A 26,665-nucleotide genomic window follows, 5' to 3' on the forward strand; every position below is an offset into this window, starting at 1 on the left:
AGCGATATTGACTCTTGAATTATAATAATAATTCAGATATAATGAAAAAAATGAGAAAAGCACTTCTAGCTCACAACAATCAAAGCATCATTATTATTTTTATTAAATTTGTTAAATTTTATGCACATTTTTAGTTCTTAAAGCAATAGTACTTATCAGTAGCTCCCACTAATTTTTTAAAAATAGGGAGCATGGTTTTTCTTTAAATAGTCCTTATTATTCTAAGATCCAAATTCTGTTCAAAATAAATTTTCTTTCATTATAGCAAACCAATAAGTTCAGTAATTAAACAGTACAAAATGTTTTATATTTTTCAATGTATTATATGTAAATTTTTCATGACATTATAATTATTCATGAAATTAAGGTAATATGACCATAAGATAAGTTACCAAAACGTGTGTTTCTGGTGGTACCAATTCATACTCTAGGACTGTAGGCAAATTACTTCATCTTTTTATACTTCCATTTCATTATATTCCAAATGGAGATAACACTACCCAGTTTATAGGTTTTTTTAAAAATGAGTGATATATATTAAGACATTTAGAATAATTCCTGGGACACAGAGGGTGTCAAAGGATGGTTAGCTACTGTTTGTATATTATCATGGGGATAAATCACATCTTATAAAGTACTTTGCTGAAAGTGGACTGTGGATGATACAAAAATAGTTCTTTAAAATAGTGAATATTTTTAAAAAATAATTATACAAATGTATATTCATGTGTTTCATGAAAAATCACTGTGTTGCTAAATCCAAAGCACTTTTCAGTATTTGTGGACAGGGATCCTATTGAGAGCAATTTGACAAAAGCTCTGCAGCAAGGAAGAACAAAGCAATGAAGCATAAAAACACATTTACTCAGGATAATTTAATATACTACAGTGTTCTAAGAGTGAAAAGTGCAGGTAGATTGACCAGTATCTAGTTCTCAGGGTGAAGTTCTAAAATAGATGAGTAGGGAGCTCGATGATGGTTAGGAAAGCAAGACAGAAGAAGGAAGTCAGAAAATCAGTGATGTTCCCAGCTAAACTTTCTCAGCCAAGAAGAAATACAGAGAATCAGAATACCAGACATAAAGCACCTTGGTTTGAAATAATCAAGCAGAGAAAATATTTGCAATGTCCCATTTGCTCAGAAAAAGTATAGACTCTTCTGTGTTTAAAATAGATCCTATATGACCAAGTATGATTACTTATCAGTTATAAGTTTAGAAACATTTCCTCTGGGACATGATTATAATTCCAGAGAAAGCATCAACAGAAGTAAGATGAAGATGACTCCAACAGGCAGTGTCCTTAACATAACAATTGCATATATTTGTTTTTTCAAAAGGAATTTTATCCAACAGAGGTGGTTGGCAGGGGTGGAAGAGACAGACCCCAAAGTTATCTTTTTTTCCTAGGTCTTCATTTGTCATACAAAGAACCAGAAGAGGAGCAACATAATTCTTCACTATTAGGACACAGACAAAAAAAAAAAAGCCATTATTCCAAGGGAGACAAATAAGAAACATCCTATCTGGAAGAGAAATATGAAACTAGCTTTAGCCCAGAAAGCTATATTGAAACCCCACTGGGGTACAATTAGAAAACTCCTGTTCAACACCAGCCACAGATACAAAGTTCAGTTTGAATGATAGAAGAAAGACCAGAAATGCTGAAAAGGCTTTACCCCTGAGGTCCAGGTTTTTAGAGTCTGCCTAAGATAGATGCTGGACTAAAACAGATACTATCTTGCCTAAAAAAAAAGAACCTAGCATTGACTAAGAAGCAGCACCAGTCTAACACTGAGGGAGGAGTGGGGGTATAGAGACCTTCATCTTAGCACAAGTTTGAAAGAACTACGGAAAGCTCAAAGTGACTGTGCATGTTGAGAAAAACTCTCTAGCACCCCAAACACACATTAAGAACAAAGTAAGAGGCAGCCTACCACTAGAGCAATTTGAGTTATAGTATCAACAATAAACTTACGTCAAATTCTACTGCCTAGATTGACTGTTCTTGATTCCTGATGGAAGAAGAGAAGTACACATTAACGGGCATAAACTATTTTCACCAGATTCTTCTGTTCTTCACTATACAAAACCTGGTACTCCATCAATTATTGAGACACTTAAACCAAGCAAAAAATGGTAGCCCACTGTCAAAAAATAATCACCAGAACCAAAGTAAAAGTGACCTCAAAGGTTGAAACTATCAGTCTAGGGCAGCCGTGGGCAAACTACGGCCCGTGGGCCAGATGCGGCCCGTTTGAAATGAATAAAACTAAAAAAAAAGAGACCGTACCCTTTTATGTAATGATGTTTACTTTGAATTTATATTAGTTCACACAAACACTCCATCCACGCTTTTGTTCCGGCCCTCCGGTCCAGTTTAAGAACCCATTGTGGCCCTCCAGTCAAAAAGTTTGCCCACCCCTGGTCTAGGGTTTTGCAATAACTACTGTTCCTTTGTTAAATAATTTAGTGGAAAAATTGGACACCATTCATGAACAGATAGGCAATTTCAGCAGATATTGAAACCACAGAAAAGAGTCCAATGAAAATGTAAGAATTAAATGCATAATATCATTGATGAAGAATTCCTTCAATACGATTATCAGAAGAATAAGCAAAGCTAAGGATCCAGAAACTTGAATATCTGTCAATAGAAATTTATCTAATATAGAACAAAGAAAATAAAAATGAAATAGTGTCCCCAGTCTTCATGGAGAGTGGCCGTGGTTTTCTACTTCAACAGAGCTTGTACAGAACCCAGCACTTGCCACCTCAGCCCTGCCACCCAGGCCTGAGCTCTGGAATCCCTCAGACAGCCCAAGGCCCTGGCCTCCACTCCAGCACCACTCAGTCGCCTCTCCTTAGCTGCCCACCATGACCACGACCAGGTCCACTCGCAGGTGTGCCAGGGCTACCCTCAGGACTTGGAGGTCGCCATCAACTGCCAGATCAACATGGAGCACTACGCTTCCTACGTCTACCTGTCCATGTCTTCCTACTTTGACCATGATGATGTGGCTTTGAAGAACTTTGCCTAGTATTTTCTTTACCAATCTCAGGAGGAGAGGGAACATGCCAACAAACTGATGAAGCTACAGAACCAACGAGGTGGCCAAGTCTTCCTTCAGGATATCAAGAAACCAGACCGTGACTACTGGGAGAATGGGCTGAATGCAATGGGGTGTGTGTTATACTTGGGAAAAACGTGTCAATCAGTCACTACTGGACTTGCACAAACTGGCCACTGACCAAAATGACCCTCATTTGTGTGACTTCATTGAGACTCACTGCCTGAATGAGCAGGTGAAATCCATCAAAGAACTGAGTGACCACGTAACCAACTTGCACAGGTTGGGGGCCCCGGAATCTGGCATGGTAGAGTATCTCTTTGACAAGTACACCCTGGGAGACAGTGATGAGAGCTAAGCCTTAAGCTGGCTTCCCATGACCACAGGGGTGGCTTCCTGGTCACAAAAGCAGTACCTGCATGTTGGAGTTACCTGTACCCTTTCTATAACTTGTACCAAATCATCCACTCATGTCTTTCATTTGTACCATTCCTTCATAAAAGTAATTTGGTACCGCCCCCCCAAAAAAAGAAATAGTGTCTAATGGTCACCAGACAATATTGAACCATTCAAACCTAACATATAGGGTGGGGCAAAAGTTGTGAGCTGTGGTTTATGGTTGTGAGTACGTAAAAACAGTTTATACTTGTATTATTACTTATTAACTAGAGGCCTGATGCATGAGATTTGTGCAAGAGTAGGCCTTCCTTCCCCCTGCTGCCGGCACCAGCTTCCCTCTGGCACCCAGGACCCGGGCTTCCCTCTGGCCACCAGCAGGCACCCGGGATTTGGGCTTCCCTCACTGCCCCAGCTTCATCCGGAAGGACGTCAGGTCTAATTAGCATATTATGCTTTTATTATTATAGATTATTATATTACTTTCCATACAAACAACTGTAAGTTTACTTTTGCCCCATCCTGTATGCATAATTATAATCCCAGAAGATAGAAAAATAAAGCACATTGAATTTTTAATCAGAAGCCCTGCAAATTAGATATAAAGGCACAGAATGCAAAACAAACTTTTAACATAGAATTCTATCCCAGCAAAAATATATTTAAAAATAAAGGCAAAAAAATGGTATGGTTTCTCTTCACACCCCAGCCTCCCTGTGAGCACTTTAAGGAAGAGAGGGGATTTCTCAGAAAAGGAAAGAGAAATCCCCTAGAACGGAGGGCAGTGGCTGCCAGCTGTGGACCTTAGGAGAAATAAATAGCCTCTAAATTTTCAAAAAAAAAAAAAAAGAAAAGAAAAGAAATAAATAAAGGCAAAATAAAGACAAAAAAAATAAAAGGTGAGAAAAGTTATTCCCAGAAAAAAACTGAAACTATTTAATAAGGTTCTTCAATTAGAAAGAGTAGGACCACAAGACAAAAACTCGAATCTACAAAAATAGAAGAGTGCTTAATAATGGTAAAATGAAAGTAAATATGGATTACTTTTTTAAAAAAATTTTACTCACTTGAAAAGATGATTGACCACCTAAGGCAAAATAACTGTCTTATGGTGCTTATAACATATGCACATTTCAGATGTGTGACAAACATAGCATAAAAGATAACATGGGGGAGTAGGATATATTTTTGTAAGGTTTAAACACTATATGAAATGACATTGTTTAAAATTAGATTATGATATATCAATGTTGTATAGTTAAAGTGTTAATGAAGCTACTATAATTAAAAAAGTAAAACAAAGAAGATAATAGAAATAATATGGAATAAAAAATCATCAGGTTTTTTTTTCAAAATAACAAATTAAAAAGAAAAAAGAACAGATGGGGAAAACAGACTAGCAATATGATAGTTTTAAATTGAATCATATCAACTGTAGCTTAATATAATAAACTATATAGTTTTTATTATAACAAATACTTTAAACACAAAATAAAAATCAGGTTGGTAGATTAGATTTTAAAAACCAAGAAATTATGTAATGTCTAAAAGAAATCTACTTTCAATATATAAACAAAGATATGTTAAAATTAATATGACAGGAAATATGTTCAAATATAAATAATTAGAAGAAAGATGAGCTGCCTACACCAATATCAGAACATGTAGACTTCTAAACAAAAAAATATTATCAGAGATAAAAAGGAAAAATTTATGATAATGAGGAGACCAACTCATTAAGAAGATATAACAAATTTATGTGTATATGCACATTTCCTTCAAAACATATGAAGAAACTGATAAAATTGACAGGAAAATAGATACATTTACAATAACAGTTAGAGACTTCACTTCTTTCTCAGAGACAGGAAAACATTAAGGAAATATAAGGCTTGAACAATACCATCAATCACCATGACCTAATTGAACACTCCAACAAACAGCAGCAGAATACACATTTTCAAGCACTCATGAAACATTCACCAGGTGACCATACTTTGGGACTTTAAAATAAATGTTAACAGACTTAAAGAATACAGCCAACAACAAAACAAAACAAAAAAATCTGGAAAAGTCCCCAAACACTTGAAAATTAAAAACGCACTTCTAAATAACATTGGGTCAAAGCGAAATAAAGATAATTAGTAAGCATTTTAAATTGGATAACAAATACATATAAAAATGTGTGAGATGAAGTTATAGTGTCTAAATGAGAGTTTATACATTAGATGCTTTTATGTGCAAGCATAGAGGACATTGATAAAAGACTTGTGTATGGGAAAATATAACGAACTCTCACAATTTGCCAAGAAGAACATAAATATCTAATTTAAAAAAATGACAAAAACTTGCAGAGACCACTTAGCAAAGACATGGATAGCAAATAAGCATGTAAACATAAAGTTACTCTCTATCATTAGTCATCACAGAAATTAAAATTAAAACCATAATGATATATCACTATACATCTATTAGATTGGTCATAAAAACAACAACAACAAAATAATAAACCCTGACAATTCTAAGCTTTGGCAAGGATGGGGTATGATTAGGACCCTCGGACATTGTTTTGAGAGTGCAAAATGATACAATCACCTTGGAAAACAGTTTTGCAGTATCACATTAAGGTAAACACATGCTATCATATGATCCAGTAATCCCAGCCCTAGGAATATAGTGCTTCTCCAACAGAAAATTTTATCAAGAGACATGAAATGAGACTTTCATACAGAAGCCTATTGGTGAACATTTATATATCTTCATTATAGCAGTGGTCATACAAATGTATTTCTCTGTGATTATATAAGACATACATGTACGTGACTTTTACTCTAAAGAAATTATATACTAAAAAATGAGAGGAAATGTGAAAATCTAGAAGTAAAGCTAACAATCCATATTAGAGGTATCAGCCACATTATGAACAGATTTCTCTTTTAGAGTCCTTTAAATAGTCAATCATTAAAAGGCCATATAATGTCAGAGGTTGAGTAATGCCCCCTGGGTCACCTACTTTGTTAGTGGCAGAGCCTGGATTTGAACACAAACTGCCCAATTACAGCATCCCGTATACAGTGGGGCCTTGACTTACGAGTGTCCCGACTAACGAGTTTTTTGAGATACCAGCTATCTCTCGGCAGATTTTTTGCATTGAGTTGGCAGAGTAATTTCAGTTAACGAGCTCCTTAATGAGCTTGGTCTCGGAACGAATTAAATTCGTAAGTCAAGGCCCCACCATATAGGATTAGGAGCTCAACTCTGGTTCATCTAGAAAACAAACCTAATAGGGTTGTTCTAATGATTATGGTCATTTTTATAGCCAAAGCACCTAGGAAAATGTCTGACTTCTATAAACATTTATGAAATTACAGTATTATTATAAACATTACTATTATCTTTGACCACAATCATCATGTTTAGCTGAATTTGTTAGGAGTGTGATGGGATAATTAACTCAGGTGTTGCTGATATAAAAAGCAATTTTCTGTGCTTAAAAAGTTTACAAGTTGGGGAGAATAGTGCATTAAAATGCTGTGAGTTTTAAAGTGAATTTCTTGATCTTTTTTCCCAGAGCATATACTAAATCTTATAAACAAATCTGTGTCTCTTGGAATACAGGCTTCTTTTATATCATCACAAGGTGGGATAGGTTTGCATGGTAATGATTGTCAAACATTCCCTGAGGTTAAAAGCTAAAATAATGGCCCTGTAAACCATCAAACATTATTCTTGCTATTGTCCTGCTAAAATCAGAAGTAGAATTAAGTTTTGAATTATGCTGGTAATGATTCATAATGCTCGTGTTACTGAAAACTGTTTCCCCTGGAATATTTTACAAGGGAGCAGGACACCAATGGACAGCCCAGCTTTGACTATGGGAGATATATGACCTGTTGTCCATGTCACACATCCTTGGGTTGTGGCATCTGTGCAAAGAATTAGCTGCACCTCCAGTGAAATAAACCCTTTCATCTATATACAGAGCAAGAACCTTTTGGGCCATAGCTTTATAGCCTCTGGACCTTTGGACCCACAAATACATCACGCAGGAGATAGAAAATTTGGCAGAAAATTTGGGACTCTAAAATAGCCTGCAAACTATTTAATTTTAAAAATTCAATAACTGCTATCAAACACACATGATGAAGATGAATGTATCTCCTGCAATTTTCAGTTTGGCACACCAGAGAATACCTGCAAAACAAGGTCACCAGGGCAGGGATTGTGCTCATACTTTTGAATTTAAGTCTTTGATAAATAAAATATCTTCACTCAAAATTGAAACATACATTCATGCACAAGAATCATCACAAAATAGAGCTTTGCTTCTGACTCTGAAGGATTCATAGAAACACACAATGCAAATCAATGCCTAGGAATGCATGTCACATCACCTATTGTAGGAAAATTGCTTTGTTACATAATTGCATTCTTTTTATATTCAGTATTTTTAGTTAATGTTTATTATTAGTTGTCGCCCTCAATTCCAGCCTTGCCACATACAGTCTCGCTGTGAAAGTACACAGTGAGTTATTTGTTGTTGTTATTTTGTTTCAACCAAAAAATACATACTACAGCTTCTATAATAAACATTATAACTCTGTTTTGCACAGGAGCATAAAAGGGATGTTTCCAAATAAAAATTTACTCAAGTTCTGACACCGTGGACAAACTGAATTTCTTTTCTAGGCAAGGCCCTACGTGGAAAACACAAATATATGCCCTGTGTCTGTGGTGAACTTAGTTTCAAAGGAAAGGACATCCCATGATGAGAATTATGTGAGGAAGAATTTTATATAGCATCGATTTGGAATATCTTTTCCCTTAACCATCCGAAGTTGAAATTTTAATTTCGTTCAGTGGAAATGAGTTGCCAATTGGTCTCACACACGCTGTGATCTGACTCTTCAATCCCTTCTGAACCTTACATGCACTCCTTATGAGATTGTGATAGAGAGGTGTCTAAAATATAGCAAATGCATAGAAAATGTGAAGTATAGTAAGGCCAACAGTTCAGGGATAAACTTAATAAACGCTATGGAAAATAGTAATCAACTATTACTCACAGTTTTCAAGGGGAGGAGTCGTGCGCCAGAGGAGGCCACCCAGGGAAGCAGTGAGGTCAGGTCCAACTGGAGGTACACGGAGGGAGGGACTGTGGGTAATGGCTTTTATCGCGATTTCCCGGGAAGAAACAGGTGAGGCCGGTTAAGCAGAGTTAAAATGGGCTAGTTTGAATAACTTCAGTCTCCAGTTGCCTGGTACCTGGCCCTGAGGGTTGTTAGGGAAGGTGTGTCGGGGCCTGGAGTTTAAGAGCCCAATTGGTTGGCAAAGTAGGCCTTGAATTGATAGGTTTGCATTTGAAAATATGTCCCTGGAGGAGGACTTCTCCCAGGAATGGGGGTGGGGTAATGAGGAAAACAGGAGGCCGATGCCATGTGATTCAGGCTTAGTGTAGCCTATACTAGTACATGCAGGGCAGACTGCACTCTATCCAGCTTACAGAAGCTAAAAACATGATTCATCTAACAGGGGTGACTTACTGTAATACAACAAGCATTTGAAATCGGTAGTGGGTGCTGGTGGGAGTCCACTCTGACTCCCTTCACAGGGCTGTTGAACCAGTAATAATGTGAGGATCAGCTGCTAAGGGCTCACAGCTTTCTCGTCAGGATAATTGCCTGAAGCCAGTGGTCTCGACTTTACTGTGGACCAGAATCACCTGAGGAGCTTGTTAAACCACACACTGTTTGACCCCACACCGCAGTTTCTGATTCCGTAGGTCTAACTAGTTCCCAGGGGATGCTCATGCTGCTGTTCTGGGGACCCACAAGGAGAACAATCGCTCTAGACCAGTGGTTCTCAACCTTGGCTGCACATTAGAATCACCTGGGAATCTTTTTAAAATCCTGATTTCTGGGCATCATCCTCCAGAAATTCTGTTTCTTTGTTACTAATGTTGTGGCCCCACCCCATGACAAAGAAACAGAATTTCTGGAGGATGATGCCCAGAAATCAGGATTTTAAAAAGATTCCCAGGTGATTCTAATGTGCAGCCAAGGTTGAGAACCACTGCTCTAGACTGACAGGAGTCATCTCCCCCAAATATTCCTGGGCAGGATCCCTGCCAGAGCCAATGGCTGGCTGATATGGGGTAAAAGTCCAGCCACCTGGCTTCATATCACGACAATTCTGTGTGGCCATCCATTCCCAGAGATCACATGAGATCAGGCGGTGGCTAGGCTTCAGCTGACTCCATGTTTTTTTTGTGTGTGTGTTTTTTTAATATGTTTTTATTGATTTCAGAGAGGAAGGGAGAGGGAGAGAGGGATAGAAACATCAATGATGAGAGAGAATCATTGATCAGCTGCCTCCCACATGCCCTCCACTGGGGGATGGAGCCCACAACCCAGGCATGTGCCTTGACCAGGATTCGAACTGTGACCTCCTGGTTCATAGGTCAATGCTCAACCACTGAACCACACTGGCCAGCAGACTCTACGTTTTTACCAAGGTTCTTCCCCTACCCAGTGAGGCTTGCCTCACTTCCTGACAGGGTTCTCCTTAGTAGAACCATTTGCACAAATACGCACTATTTTAAGAAAACCCAACCGGAGAAAATATATTTTTACCAAAACTATCTTTTTTAATACCCAAACTACATCTGAGAATTATTTTACCATTTTAAGTTTGGTTTATCCCCAATATTTTTGTTGATCTTCAAACACAGCAATGGTTTTGAGAGTGGTCAGTAGCAGTTTAAATGTTCAAAAAGGAAGTATATGTAGTAGTGAAAAGAAAAAGTAAAGGTAATTGGGCTATTTATTTGAAGAGCAGAGGGCAAAAGGGAGATTAGCTAGTTATCCTTGTCAAGAGCATCTGGTGGCTGCTTACTATTGGCCTTGGTCTGACAAAGCCAATGAGAAGAAATGTTTCTGCCTCCTGGTGCCATTGTCTGAAAACAAATTCAGGTTTTGGGAGGGGATGAATTCATCCAGTGATCATCCTGGGCAACATTTTGATCTCTAAAAGCACTCCCCCACAGCTGACTTTTTTTTTTCAATTAATGGAATGTAATTAAATTATATGCATGAATGAATAATTGATTAACATACATTTAATAATCTAAACATATCAGACACTGGGCTAGCCACTTTCTTGTGCATCATTTAATTCTGGTCATTAAGGACTCCCAGTAAACAAAAGAAATTCTGTATATTTAAAAAAGATAGGGTAAATACTAGGTACAGAGCACAAACCCATTTCATTATGGATATTTTCTTGTCAATAGTAAAATACTGTTAAGTGATTTTAATGAATATGTGATTATAGAATAATTAATGCCATGCCTACTACTGATTTTGGCAATATTGCAGAATGTGGGGTTGCTTCTCCATTTATACCAAGCTTTTTCTTTTCTATTCTTTTAATAGAATTCATGACTCTGGAAGGAAAAAGGACAAGTATTTTTGACTTGTACTTTCTTACCAGAAGCCTGTACATGTGATAGTTTGTGGGGCGCGGCTACAGTGTTTTGGACAGGTGCAAGTCTTGGACTGATGAGAAGGCACAGTCCTCTCATTGCCACGTGCAAGTCCCAGCTGGAGGGCAGAGCCTTCCCAGCACAATTATAGCCAACAGCTATAGCTGTAAGCTTGAGCCTGTGGTCCGAACATGTGGCCCCACATGCCTGAGTGATAGAGTTCAGGTGCATGTAATTGAGTGGGACTGAAACTCAGGAGAATGTTGTAAACATCTTGACCACGCCCTTACTTTGCCTCGTGGCATCTGCTATAAAATAAAGACACGGCTTGTGGGCGCTGGCGCTGTCCATCAGAGGGGAAGCGTCCCACCGACACCCAGCTTTCATTCTCTTGTCTGTCTTTTCTAAGCCTTTCATCGTCCCCACTCAGGGTCACTGAACCAGGCTGAGCTGGCGTGAGTATGCCATGGCCATGCCGGCTCCCCACAATAGTTGAGGTGTAATAGTGTGAAAAATTTGAGTATATGCCTCTTAAATTACTACCAAGGATAATATATGTAATGAATTCATGTAATTCATGTGCCAACAAGAGAGAGTTTTGGTCTATTCTGTGTCTTTAGGGTGCAGCGTGTTATAGTGAAAAGAACCCAATATCATGGGTTTGAAATCTGGTTTTCCCACTTATTTTCTGTTTGATCTAAGTAACACTCCACCTTCAACAAAGTGACGTTTCTAATTTTGGATATATGAGTGTTACCCAAAATGTTCTGGATGGTTCTGCTTCCATTGTTCTGCTTAGCTTTGTCTTTGTAGACAGATTTTCTGGCTCCTATTTGAACTGATAGGTTTTCTAATAAACATATGTGCCCCAATCTTTAAAATGTACATTGTTTTCATGATTATTGGGAGAAAATAAACTATAGTCTATTTGTCTATTTCATTTTATTAGCAAAAATTCATTTTCCCTTTAGATATAAATATGATGTTAAAATGAAATATAAGAAACTCTCCAAGGCACATATTTTTGTTATATTTGCATTAGTTAGTTTTAACTATAATTCCACTTTCAAAGGAAAATAAAGCCGCCTACCTCTTTACTTTTTAACTTCAGGAGCTTATGTGTTGTACACAGAAAGTCTGAGTAACACATGAAAACTAGACTTCAGCATTTGTTTAAAATTTGAAATCAATATGGATTTTGCTTTCATTGTAAGCATTAATAGTGGAGATGAGAAACATCATTTTTTAAAATTCCAAAGTCCAACTGCATGGCCAATCAAGTGTGATTGATTGAATATGTCAGAAAGAGTGGCAGCTGATATCCTCCAGACTGCTGACCTTGCATTTCAGAAGACAGATTAAACCAGACGGTCTCTTTCTAAATTCAAATGGATTGGGAAAAAAATCTTTGTGCCTTGATCCATTATGGGGCTTGTGCTTAATTGATCTTTGACTCATTACTGCAGCTGAACAATTTGTTTACAAAATGGTAAGCTAGGATAATAGGTCATCTCTGGCTTTGAAACAGAATAACTTAATAAACTAAAGTAAACAACTTCTAAGAAAATTATAAAACAGTTCCAACCAAGCAGTAACCTATTCAAGTATCATCACTTAAAAGTCATCTATGGCAGGAAGGAGTTGCATAAATTGTTATGCCCTATATCCATCCACCTCGCATGTTTGCTGATAAATTTCAAAATGTTTTGTCTCAGTATGACCTTAAATTATTTAATATCAGCTTGCTACAATGCAAAAACAATTTCTGTATGTCATCAATGTATAATGACAATGACCACACACACTGTACAACTCACTACTGTGGTAAAATAATAAGTTCTTTGCTACCTAAAGTTGCATAAAATCTTTGGATAGCTGTATAATTTAAATCCATTTTCAGTGTCAATTTGCATTATGAAAATCAATTCTTACATGTTTGAAGGTAAACCTCTGTTACAAATTACCATGAAAAAACATTTATTAGTGTCTTTCATGGCCATGATTTTCCCTTTTTTCCAGCAAATTGAAAATATTCAATTGCTGTGACAGTTACAAGAATTATTTAAACGTATTTGCTTGACAGAGGAGTGAATTGTCATTGGATAGACTTATAATATGAGCATAATATATTCACCACTAAATTATAAAGATTACACTCAATGAGAAACCTACAGGTAATATACCATGTGATTTGAGAATGTCCTCCTATTCAAATATCATATGGAGAAACTTATTAACTTGTTTCCTATTATTTTATATTATGGAAATAATTTTTTAAAAATGAAATCCTCAAGAACTCTTAAGAAGAGTGTTCAAATATGTACTAAATACTTAATATGTGATGGAAAGAGAGAAAGGGGGGAGGAGAGAGGGAAAAGGAGAAAGAGAGAATGACTGTTACTAACCTGCCTGCATATGTGCTATGTTGTAGTCATCATATTAAATTTCATTACATCTAAAATAGTGTCAATCAGAAGATACACTATTATTTTATGGGCCAACATTAAAGAAAATGTCTGACAATTAAACTGTGACACAGTCCTAAGATGTATCCTGATTTCAGAGATGTAAAATCTAAAAAAGAACACTCATCTTAGGCTAGATAAACTATGATAACTTCTTCCTATAGATATCACAGCTATGCTCTGCCTATAGCCAGAAGGAATATGAATAAGGAATGCACTATCCCTGGTTGTCCTCTTACTTCCCTCATGCCTGAAACTCCTAGGGGTGCATCATCATCCTTATTATTTCTGACTGATGGAGTGCTCCAAAGTTCAGCCCCCAGACTTCTCTGTCTACTCTTACTCCATAGTTAGCTGACCTAGTCTTTTTCTTAAATTTCACCTATATGGTGGGTGAATCAATATTCAATTTATAAGTTAAATTCCAAACTCTATCTGACCTATATTCTAACTGCCAATGTGATAATACCAATGGATGTCTAAGTGACATTTTATAATTCTAAATCTAATACAGAACTCTTGGTTGATGTTCCTCGTGCCAGTTCTCCTCGTGGCACCAACCATCCAGCAGTTTAGAATAACAACTTAAGAACGTTTCATAATTGTTTTCTCCCACTCCCCCTCCAATTCATTCCTCTCAACTCTGTCTTCAAAGTTGGTTCAGAACTAGTCAATTCTTCCTCCCTTTTCCACTCTCACTCTAGTCCTAAGTACCCTCAGCTTTCTCAAGCACTGTTGCCTTGGACTCCAGGCTGGTCTTTCTGCTTCTATGCTTTCTCACATTCACAGTGTCACCAAAGGGATATTTCTACAAATCAAATCTAATCATGTTATTCTGCCCAATATTACTCTTCATTAGGTTCCAATCAAACTTAGAAAAGGACAAATATTTCTGTTTCTTAAAATAATTTTTTACTTTTTTTTTTTATTACAGTTGACATACAATACCATACCAGTTTTAGGAATACAACACAGCAATTAGGTAGACATCCAAACAACTCATGAGATGATCACCCTGGTAAGCCCAGTAACCATCTGACATCATGCATAGTCATTTCAATATTGACTATGTCCCCTGTGTTGTACTTTGCATCTCATGACTGTTTTTATAACTGGCAATTTGCACATCTTAATCCCTTCCCCCTTTTCACCCATTCCCCAACCCATCTGGCAACCATCAAAATGTTCTCTATATCTATGAGTCTGTCTCTATTTTGTTGATTTGTTTATTTTGTTTTGTAGATTCTAGATATGAGTGAAATCATATGGTATTTATCTTTCTCTGGAAAAGGACAAGCATTTTTATTCTATGGCCTGTAAAGTCTTATATTATCTGACTCATAGGTACCTATTAGTATTATTTCCTACCACTCTCTTCTTTTAATTTATCTTTATTGTTCAAAGTATTACATATGTATCATTTTTCCCTCTTTAATACCCCTCCCTCCTCCTCCCTCCGCCCGCTGTCCCGCTAAGGCCTACTGAACTATTGTCTGTGTTCACGGGTTATGCATATATGAATATAAATTCTTTGGTTAATCTCTTCTTGTCCCTCTCCCTCCCTCCCTCTGAGATTTGTCCTAACGCTCTTTTATACACACAGAAACAGACACCAATGACAGATAATTGCATGAACATGCATGTATCCCCTACACACACACACACCCTAAGACTCCACTAGAATAAGATTCATAATCCATGATTGCTACTGGAACTTTGTTTTATCTTATTTTTCACTCTATAGCCAGTACCTGAAACATTGACTGACATACAGTAGATGCTGAATAAATATTGATAATTAAATGAAAAAATGAATCAATGGATGAATGGATAAAACAGGAAAATGTTTTTTTTGTTTGTGTGTGTGTGTGCATTTGTTTTTTGTTTTTTTTAATTGATTTTAGAGAGAGAGAAAGAGAGAGAGAGATAGAAACATCCTATATGCCCCCTACTGGGGATTGAGCCTGAAACCCAGGCATGTGCCCTGACCGGGAAGGAAACCGGAAATCTCTTGGTTCATGGGTCAATGACACTCAACCACAAAGCCACACTGGCCGGACAGGAAAATGCTTTGTGGACACTGATTCATTGTTCCCTTTTCCCATCACTTTCCTGTGATGTTGGGTCTAGTGCAGGGGTGGGCAAACTTTTTGACTCGAGGGCCACAATGGGTTCTTAAACTGGACCGGAGGGCCGGAACAAAAGCATGGATGGAGTGTTTGCGTGAACTAATATAAATTCAAAGTAAACATCATTAAATAAAAGGGTTTTTTTTTTTTTAGTTTTTATTCATTTCAACGGGCCGGATCCGGCCCGCGGGCCGTAGTTTGCCCACGGCTGGTCTAGTGGAATATGGGAATGCTGGAGAAATTTATAGACTGATGGAGATGAAAGACTTTTAGCTTTTGTCCAAGAGCAGAGACACTTTGGTTAAAGAGCTGACTTGAGACTTCGTGTTTTTAGGTCAGTGTTAATGTTTCTCGTATAATGGTCGGTTAGCATATATGCTCCAAAAACTACCACAGCATTAAAAACAAGCTATTTCAAATCCTCACGTGATAGTTTCTGTGTTTGTCAATCTGGCAACTCTGAAGTTAATGATCTGCCACACATCCAGTACCCAGGCAGGGAAGATGTCTTACCAGACACATTCAAGTAGATTGCTGTCCAGCTGGCTGAGCCTAAGGCCAGGAATTTGGTGTCCAGGCTCCCCACTGCTGTCTGCCTACTAGGGCTGTGAGCTGCAGAATAACTGTTGTTACTGAAACTCATCACAGAGCACTCTGTCTGAAACTTACACTCAGGCAGTCAGTGAAATCTCTCTGGGGCAGAGGGTCATCTGTCATTTTGAAAGAAGCGTATGTGAGCTCTGGGGCTCTGAAGAGGTTTCTTTAATATGAAACACTTATGTGAGAGTGAGGATTGAGTGTGACTTTGGGGCTGCGGAGCAAATTACGGCACTATTTTTGCTGTGAGTCAGAATGTTCCTGCAGTAGATAAAGAGGTCTGGGATTCTGGTCATGTGATCTGGGTTTACAGTCCCCACTGCTGTGAGCTTAACCTCCTCAGAGCAAGTAGAGAGACACCAATTAGGAAGACTTCCTGTGATGAAGTGGTCTTTCCTTGGCTGAAATTATGTCTCCTAATAGTTCTGTCATATTGTTTCTTTACATTGAATTCTGAAATCTATTTTAAACCCATTTATCTCAGGTGGGTCTGAGAATTTTGAAGGTTTGAGGAGACAGGTGAAATTAATGACCAGAGCTTGGGAGATAGATGAACTCCTTTCAGCTCAAGATACCTCAGTTAAAGAAAGAGAAGACGAAAGATATCTTAAGAATATTACGGATATTGCAAAGGAAACCAAATGATAAATATTAGCAGAAGAGTCATTCTGGCAGAAATGACATGGTGAGACATAAACTTAAAGCATTGGACAAGGAACCCTATCTCACAAACACTCTCTCATCTGAAACTCAGGGATAATAACAGCTAATTTATATAATTGTTGTGAGGACTCAAAAGAGAAAACACATAAAAGCACCTGGTAAATAGTGAATGGAAAACAACATTCAAAAGTTTTTTTCATTTTGTTACTTTTATTGAGTGGGGATTCACCTGAATCACTGTCATAGCTTCTAGAGATATGCTGAACTTAAGAGTGGAATGGCTAATTGATTGGGCAATTCATATTTAGAATGTCAAACGTAGTTTAGAACTATATCTCCATCCAAATCCATGTGTCTCCATATTTATCTATATCCATCCATCCATCCATGACATATACATACTTATATCCTTTTATCTGTCCTTTTGAAAAATAGTAAGATATCTGGGCAGGAATTGGTAAGTGTTCTGAATAAAGAAATGTATTTTAGGTGAGCCCACATGACAAGATTTAATCTTATAATTAAATTCAATCTTAGAATGTAATCTTAGAACTCAATCTTAGAATGTATTTAGAATAATGTTTATACTATGTTAGTAAATGTGTCTTGGAAATATAGCAATACTTTCTTACTCTTACACGGGGCACATAAAATGGCAATATGTGCATGGTCCAGAGAAGAATGAGGCTTCTTACAGCTGGAGGCAACTGGTTTGTGATTAGTGGCACCTGAACTCCACCTGGCAGTCTAAAAGCCTTGGAACATGCTGCTTGGAGACCTCTGGCTTTCGATCTAAAAAGCCTCAGATTCTGGCAGTATCACTCACTAGCTTTGGGACAGTCACCTAATCTCTCTGAACCCATGTTGTCACATCTGTAAGATGCAGATAATAATTCTCGCCTCTAGGTACCCTACATAAGGTGCAAATGGCATGGTGAATTTAAAGGATGAAAAAGTAGAGGATTGAATAAATTTTTTCATATGAATACCAAAGATAATTTGGGATTTTACTTATTTATTAAAGTTTGAATGCAACTGAGCAACTTGTGGCCATAACTATACTTAAAAATAAAGAAGTTCTATGACAGAAAGTGGTAAAAGCATATTAAACAGGATGGGAATGGAAGAAAATGGACGTGATTTTATTCAAACCTTTGCTGTTTAAGTTTTCACCACCCAAAAGAGATGGGATTTTTGCCTATAACACTGGAAGCAAGTCTTTTTCCCCACATTTCCAAACTATACAATTTCTGCTCTTATTTCACTTATGCGTAAATATTTAGGTTTCTCAATGCCAAACTAGACTATATTATGTTGACATGTCGGGTCAGTATCTGTACCCTGTATTCTTCAAAGAGGACAACTGCCAAATCTCCATTTCAGCCAAATAATAAAATACGGTTTTCCAAAAAAAACAAGTTAAACTTCTAGCTCACACAATAAATATCCCTTTGTTAATTTCTTAGTCAATTACAGTGCTCGAAGCTTTACTTCCAGAGTCAAAAAGTAAATTTGTTGAGTAAAAGACCTGCTATTTGGACTCCCTTTCTACTGTGTCTTACAATTCCAGCACAAATAACAAAATGAGGGGGAAAAAGAAGATGCGAAAACTTTCTGTGTAACCTTCTCTCCATCTGGCCTCCCTGGGAACTCCAGCAGGGGACGGACTGATGGTTAAGATGGATGAGCTCTGCCTCCCCTGGCTGAAGATCAAGTCTGGTCTCATTTGTAATTTTCTCTGTACCCTTGGCTAAGCAAGAAGGGTCCTGAGGATGAACACGCCTGCTTCTACCCTTGGACACAGAGAGAACAACCTCTGCCCTAACCAGGTGGATCCCGTTTGTCAGAGAATAATAGAGAAAAAATATACAGGTGGCGGGGGGAGCCATATAATGGCGCAGAAGAGAGCGGAAGACAGATGACATGGCATTATTTCATTTCTAACTTCATGGTGACTCATATTTTAATACATTAAATATGCACAGTCATTAAAACGTAAAAAGGCTCCTTGGAGGTACAGCAAGAACATGTTTACAAATAAAAGCAAGTGATAAATTAAATGTTACCAATGTGACACTTTAAGTAGGTGTTCATTATAGGCAGCTCCAGTATATTATGAGGAATTTATAGCAATGTAAAAAAAAAAAAGCAGCTATATAACTAATATCCAAAACATAATTATCTGTCATTGCTTTTAAGTTCTTACAAATAAGATGAATCAGACTTTCACTAAACACAATGAGAATAGTACATGGATAATGTTGGTATATCAGGGCCCTGGGTAAAAGATAAAATGCATTCCACTGAATCTACCCTAAATATTATATATTTGGGGTGTGTGTGTGTGTGTGTGTGTGTGTGTGTGTATTGATATGAAATTTAGTCAGGGACCAATAATATTGTTTCTTTGGCAAACTCTTGGACCTCTTTTTCAGGTTGCTCTGGCATCTCCCTGGCAAGTTATTAGAACACAACTCACACTTTGTCATTTATAGCTCTAACACAATAGAAAGGAGATCAAGTTCTTGTGTGATGCATAGAACACTTCAGTGTCTTTCTAACGATGACTGCATTTATTCCCCAAGTGTACAGGTATGAGTGGAAAGGAAGTGTATGCCCTAGGGCCATTATTTAACAGGTTGTCACGCTTACTGAGAAGGATTATTTGGTGTTGATTTCCTTAATGTGATGTGATTCCAACATTTTTTATCTTAGCATATCGGTCTTTAAGTTCCACGCATTGCTGGTAAAACACCTATGATGACACAAACTAAGAAGACATATCCAATAACCATTCTTAATCTTCCTTTACGTTTTCCCCTGGACATCTGCTTCTTTTGTAATTCTACCATAAGGTCTACTGTTAGAAGGATCTTAAAGGAAGTGGTTGGTTACTTAGGATAAGAGAAGCTGAAGAAGGGTCTTTGGGACTCTAAAATAAGAATAGGGACCGGGAAGCCAGAAAGACCAGGCATCCAGAATCAAAACATAATAAATGTGTTTGTTTTTTCTGACCACTCAGGATTTTTGCTTAGAAATGTATATCCTAGAAAACTGACTACGAATATTTATTTAGTTTAACCAAATAGACATTCACTCTTGAAAACTGTCAGCCCAAACTGATGGGAAGTGCAATTACCTGCCTTTGTGAGAAGTTGCATTGTCCCAGGATACAGCACAGAGGAAGATAAGCACACCCAGGCTCTCTGAGGAGTCTAATCACATAACTGCCTTAGAGGCAACTTCAAAGCTGCCAGGGAAACTATTTGAAAAGCCTGCCAGTGAGTCAGATGCTGCTGCTAGCAAAAGGTCTTTCAAAGGCTGGCATCTGGTCCTGTGAGAGCCTTTCAGAAAGGGAGGCTGGGACTTAGTCCTTTATCTGTGTTGATTGTGTGCTTGGGCCATCACCAGGTGATTTGGACTGTTGTATTGATTCACGATAAAAGTCTATCTGTGGTTTCACCTCTGAATAGGGATCTTTCAAGCTGTCCTTTTTATGTGTTTACCATTCTGCATTGACTTTAGCATGTGGTTGCTCTGTGCTATGTATTGACTAAGATCTCTCTTTTTCACAAATGGAGTAGGGCTAAAAACCCAGCTTTTGGCGTCTTTGTGGCTAGTAAATCTCAAAGAATGAGCATTAACCCCGCCGGTGTGGCTCAGTGGTTGAGTGTCAACCCATGAATTGGGAGGTCATGGTTCAATTCCTGGTCAGGCCACATGCCCAGGCTGTGCGTGTGCAGGAGGCAGCCTATCAATGATCTCTCTCATCACTGATATTTCTATCTCTCCCTCTCCCTTCTTCTCTCTGAAATCAATAAAAAACTTTTTTTAAAGAATGAGTTTACATTCCCTCTTTTTCAAAATACTGTTTTAAGGAAGTTCCTTCTTTGACATCGGGTCCTCATATTTATTTTATTCAGAAATTTATTTAATTCACTTTCACTAAGCAACTAGTATCACGTCGCTACTACACATATTTTAAGTCATGAAAAAGCCTGTTCCATCCCTTTCCACCCTAACACTCCCAAACCACATCCCACAAAGAGGGTTGTGTCAGTAATAGAATATTCATGCCAGTATTTTTGAAAAACTTTTATTCTAATTATCTTAGGCTCAACTAAGGAGGTTGCCAAAATTGCACTTCCCCAATCAGCCCTCATTTAGCCACCATGGATGTATCTTGCAGACAACTCATTTACTCCCTTCCTTCTACCTGGCTCACTACCAACTTCATCTTCTCTCATCTCCTCGGTAATGATTCTTGTCATATTCCATTCTCCCCAGTTGTACCCAGTCCATTAGACAACTGGAATCCCTTCACAGCAAGTGCTACAATTCTCCTTCAAGTGCATGTGCCATTAACTACTCAATATTTCTACATCTTCTTTCTCCAAGGCCTCAATTTAGTTCTTGGCTATAGATCATTCCCTCTTCTCAAATATCACTCTTTGGTTTTAATTCATTGGACTGAGCAATCATAGCCTTGATATTAGCAACTTTGTTATTTTCACTAGCTTGAGGCTCTTGCAATAATCTTCATGCAAGTTTATCACCATAATGAGCTAGTCCAGCGGTTCTCAACCTGTGGGTTGCGACCCCTTTCCAGGGGTCGCCTAAGACCATCCTGCATATCAGATATTTACATTACGATTCATAACAGTAGCAACATTACAGTTATGAAGTAGCAACGAAAATAATTTTATGGTTGGGTCACAACATGAGGAACTGTATTTAAAGGGCCAGAAGGTTGAGAACCACTGAGCTAGTCAATATTAATAATAGGAAGAAAGCAAAAGGGAAGCCAGACATTGTAAGTATGGTCATCTGGGCAGCTTCACCAGGAAGCTACCACATCACAGCCCAAGGAAACTCAGCATTGTACCTCCATGGGGATTAACACCCCTTCCTTCCCCCTCCTGGATTGTCAGGGAGAGATGGGCTCATGCACAGTGAAGTCTGGGTGATGTAGGGAAGATGCTTGTCTGTCAGTCTAACCTGGGAAAAAGATAATTGGCTGGGGCGGGGGGGGGGGCGTACTGCAGGTGCTTGAAATCTTGGAAGGTTAAAATCCCCATCAAAGAATTCTCTCTCTTGACCTTTGCCCACTTTTGGGTTCTTGGTTCTCGCTTGCTCCATGATTCGCACTTGTCTGTGTGCCTCATGGCCTAGTGGTCTTAGCAGCTTCATGGCCCATGGTTATGGGGACCCCACAGGCAATGGACTGCAACTAGGAACACAAGCTAAGCTAGCCAGATACTGGGCTGGACTGGACTTTAACTCTAGGCAGTGACCTTAACTCTAGCTCTGCTGAAGACAAGGCTGGAGGGAAATGAGACCCTGGAAACCCAGGGGTTTAATTCCACAAAAATATGTATCACTTATTCTCCCATGGGAGTCTCAGGAAATTCCTTTCCTTGCGATGTCACAATAATTCCACTTCCACCGGCAGCCGGTAGGAACACAGAGGGCACCCCACCCATAACAAAAGTACATAAAATCCAATGTAAAACCAACATGTAAAATTGAGACAACTCCACCTGAACACCGGCACTTTTCTGAAGTTCATTCATTTTTTATTGAGACAATTATTATGCAGCAAACTATAGAGAATTACTGAACTGAATTGGAAAGATTTACTGATTTCTAAGATATTTACCAACCAATTTCTGAGGATAGAGAATTAGAGCCATGGGAAGTCTAACTATTATAGCTGCGGGTAATTATTTATCACTTTAAAATTGCTTGTAATGTTAACTGAAGTTTTGATGCACATTCAAATAAGAAATAGGAATGTAGATGTGACTGTTGCCACCCTTAATTAAAGCCCTTCATATTCCAGCATCTGCAGCTTCCAACTAATATCCCGACCACTAAGACCTGAAGAAAAGCCTAATAGTTGACACACTGCATCCATTTTTATAGCATGTCTGGCCAAACTTGCCATTTTGTTGTGCAGCTGATTAGGGAAACAGACCTATAAACACACAATGGCGGAAATGCATACCTACCTTTTAGATGAACCCAGTGATGGCGAACCTTTTGAGCTCGGTGTGTCAGCATTTTGAAAAACCCTAACTTAACTCTGGTGCCGTGTCACATATAGAAATTTTTTTATATTTGCAACCATAGTAAAACAAAGATTTATATTTTTGACATTTATTTTATATATTTAAATGCCATTTAACAAAGAAAAATCAACCAAAAAAATGAGTTCACGTATCACCTCTGACATGCGTGTCATAGGTTCGCCATCACTGGATTAACCCAATTTCTAACTCTTAAAATATACATACTTGTTCAAGGATCATTAGACAAATGAGAAAAATCAACAGCATAGAAGACAAACAAATCAAAACAGAGCCACAACCCAAAAGACCAAAATTTACAGAGGTAATTCAGGAAGAAGAGATTTTAGAAATTCTAATTGGTATACACAGAGAAATTTATAAAATAAGAATCAAATATTATGAAAAAGTAACATTCAGATACCAGGAAAAAGTCATTTGAAATTAAAATACACACAGAGGGTGCAGGGAAATGGGGGGTGGGGTGGGGGTCTGGTAGAATGCAGAATACAAAGACTGAAAATAGATGGAATACAATTTTAGGTATAGAAGATTAATCCAGGAAGTAGAACATCCGTTTTAATAAAAATAGAAAAAAAAGTAAGGGTAATGTTTTATGAAAAATAATTAATTTCTCATAGTTAAAGAAATGCAAAACTCTAGCCCCAGCCAGTTTGGCTCAGTGGATGCAGCGTCGGTCCAGGGACTGAGGGTCCTGGGTTCCATTCCGGTCAAGGGCACATGCTTTGGTTGCAGGCTCAGTGTGATTTTCAATACACATCCCCAGGGCCAGGCCAGTCACTTTTTGATGAACGTTTCAGATAGGTTTTCTTTTTTTTATTAGAAGAGTGCTAATGATAAATTGCCTTGTCATCAAAACTTAATTTCAGTATACAAATAGTTACCACTGAGCTTTTTCCCTTTGGATGTTTACTATACAAGTGCAATGCAGATTACAGTCCTGTTACGGGGGTTCTTGTCTTCTTGAAGGAAATATTTCAGTCAGGAGACAAAATGCAGCAGGGCAAGCAAGAATTTATTGGTCGCACAGATATATGCAAGAAAATGAAACTAGACCACCAACTTACACCATACACAAGAATAAACTCAAAATGGATAAAGGACTTAAATATGCGACGGGAAACCATAAAAATACTAGAAGAATCCAAAGGCAACAAAATCTCAGACATATGCCAAAGCAATTTGTTCACTGATACAGCTCCTAGGGCAGTTGAAACTAAAGAGAAAATGAACAAATGGGACTACATCAAAATAAAAAGCTTCTGCACAGCAAAAGAAACCATCAACAAAACAACAAGAAAACCCACTGCGTGGGAAAACATATTTGCCAACGTCATATCTGATAAGGGCCTAATCTCCAAAATTTATAGGGTACTCATACAACTTAACAAAAAGAAGATAAACAATCCAATCAAAAAATGGGCAAAGGATCTAAATAGACACCTTTCAAAAGAGGACATTCAGAAAGCCAAGAGACATATGAAAACATGCTCAAAGTCCCTAATCATCCGAGAGATGCAAATCAAAACAACAATGAGGTACCATCTCACACCTGTCAGAATGGCTATCATCAACAAATCAACAAACGACAAGTGCTGGAGAGGATGTGGAGAAAAAGGAACCCTTGAGGACTGCTGGTGGGAATGCCGACTGGTGCAGCCACTATGGAAGACAGTATGGAGTTTCCTCAAAAAGCTGGAAATGGAACTCCCATTTGACCCTGTGATCCCACTTCTAGGAATATATCCTAAGAAACCAGAAACACCAATCAGAAAGGATATGTGCACCCATATGTTCATAGCAGCACAATTCACCATAGCTAAGATCTGGAAACAGCCTAAGTGCCCATCAGTAGATGAATGGATTAGAAAACTGTGGTACATCTACACGATGGAATACTATGCTGCTGTAAAAAAGGAGGAACTCTTACCATTTGCAACAGCATGGATGGAACTGGAGAGCATTATGCTAAGTGAAATAAGCCAGTCAATGAAGGAAAAATGCCACATGATCTCACTCATTCATGGATAATAAAGACCATTACAAACTTTTGAACAATAATAGAGCTGCCTCAAACTGATTGTCAAACTGCAGTGGGAAGGCCAGAGAGGGTTGGGGGGCAGAAGGGAGGGGAGTAAGAGATCAACTGAAGGACTTGTATGCATGCATATAAGCATAACTAATGGACATAAGACACTGGGGGGTAAGGGAGGGCAGGGGATTGTCAAGGGCCGGGGGCGGGGGGAGGACACATATGTAATACCCTTTGTAATACTTATTATAATATTTTTTAAAAAAGAATAAAAAAAAAGCAGGAAGAAAAAAACAAAACAAAACAAAACAAAAAAAAAGAATTTATTGGTCGCAGCAGAAGCATGCTCGGGAGAGTGAAACAAAAACGGGATTAGCATAGAAGAAGCAACAGGCGAGCTGGGCTGTGCTGCTTGGACTCATGAAGCCGTCAGAAAAAAAGGGGGCCTTGGAGACAGGTTCAGGGCGTTAGCCCACGCCAAGCTGCAGTTCCCCTGGTTGCAAGTCTTGTGGGGGGGGGTCCCTTAGAGTTTAGAAGATGCTTGCCTGTCTGGGAAGAAGAGGGGGAGGGAACGGCATGGAGTGCTCTACAGAGAGAGTGTGCTGCGTCCTTCATCCTGAGGGTTTTTATTTCTCTCTTGCAGGTGGGAATCTTAGGAGAGGTCACAGGGGAGGATCTCAGCAGAATATTCATCAGCTTTCCAGGTGTGTCCTCTCAGGGTCCTGAGGCCTAGAGGTTATCTCTAGGGAGGAAAGGTCAGGAGATCCAAACCACAGGACCAGGGATATGCTCGGGGAGGAAAGGTACCCTGGGGGTTAGGTCTTTGTTTTCCCAGTTTTGCCCATTGCTAGGCACCTGGGGCTTTCCTTCCTGGTGACCTTCTGTACCTGGCCCATCATCCTTGCTCTGCTCATGTCTGTCTGCCATCACAGTAGGAGGCTGCATAGAATATATAAACTCATATGTTCAAAAGGAATCAGAATAGGGTTTGCCTATTACAAACTGTTCACACCTATGAATATTTTTGCATATAATAGATTTTCAGTGAGAGTTTATGACTGCTCTACATAATTTCCCCAATTAACTTAACATTAAATTTCAATTGTCTCTTGTATTTCAGTATTCCTGGGCGGTGTGTATGGATGAGCACACAAGTGCCTTTTGAAAGAAGTATTTAGACACTGCCATCAAATACAGAAACAGTACTTTCAATAAATATTTAATTTATATTAGGGCTATATTCTTTGCATAAATGCATAGATGTCTCATGTTCAAAAGCCTATATATAAGAGAGGAAGCGGCGGCTGCAAGGAGTAGTTATTTTGTAGTGTCATCAGCCATTTACATTATCAAGTGTTTTTGAAATACCTGTCAGTTCCATCTGCTTGTCTTCGTGTACAGTGCATATATACAGTTGTGCTTCTCTGGAGCTAAATTAATTTGAAATTTTCCATTTTTGCTTTGTAAGTATACTCTCCTTACCTGTTTCCCATTGTCTTCATGTGACTGATAAGGAATTTTACTTTTTTACCCCTGAGGCCTTTAGAAATAAATAATTTAATTTGCATGAATGAATTTCTTATGGGAATACATTCGATAAGCAACTCTCAAGGAAGATGACTTGTACATTTAATTGAATCTGATAAAGTAGTTGCACAATAAATTTTCCAAATGAATTCTTGTACTTATTATTAATTCTCTGTTTCCTTACAAACATGTCTGGTGCAACTTCAAAAACATG

General features: G+C 38.2%; 1 pseudogene across 1 annotated transcript; it reads left to right on the top strand.

Annotated features, from left to right (window-relative positions):
• Nucleotides 1–1,181: 1,181 nt before the first annotated feature.
• On the top strand, nucleotides 1,182–3,443 carry LOC102256622 (annotated as a pseudogene). Its single transcript, XR_001364021.1, has 2 exons — nucleotides 1,182–1,269; nucleotides 2,844–3,443. The product of XR_001364021.1 is annotated as a ferritin heavy chain pseudogene (transcript).
• Nucleotides 3,444–26,665: the final 23,222 nt, after the last annotated feature.

This window comes from Myotis brandtii, unplaced genomic scaffold, assembly GCF_000412655.1.
Source record: "Myotis brandtii unplaced genomic scaffold, ASM41265v1 scaffold48, whole genome shotgun sequence".
Lineage (NCBI taxonomy): Eukaryota > Metazoa > Chordata > Mammalia > Chiroptera > Vespertilionidae > Myotis > Myotis brandtii.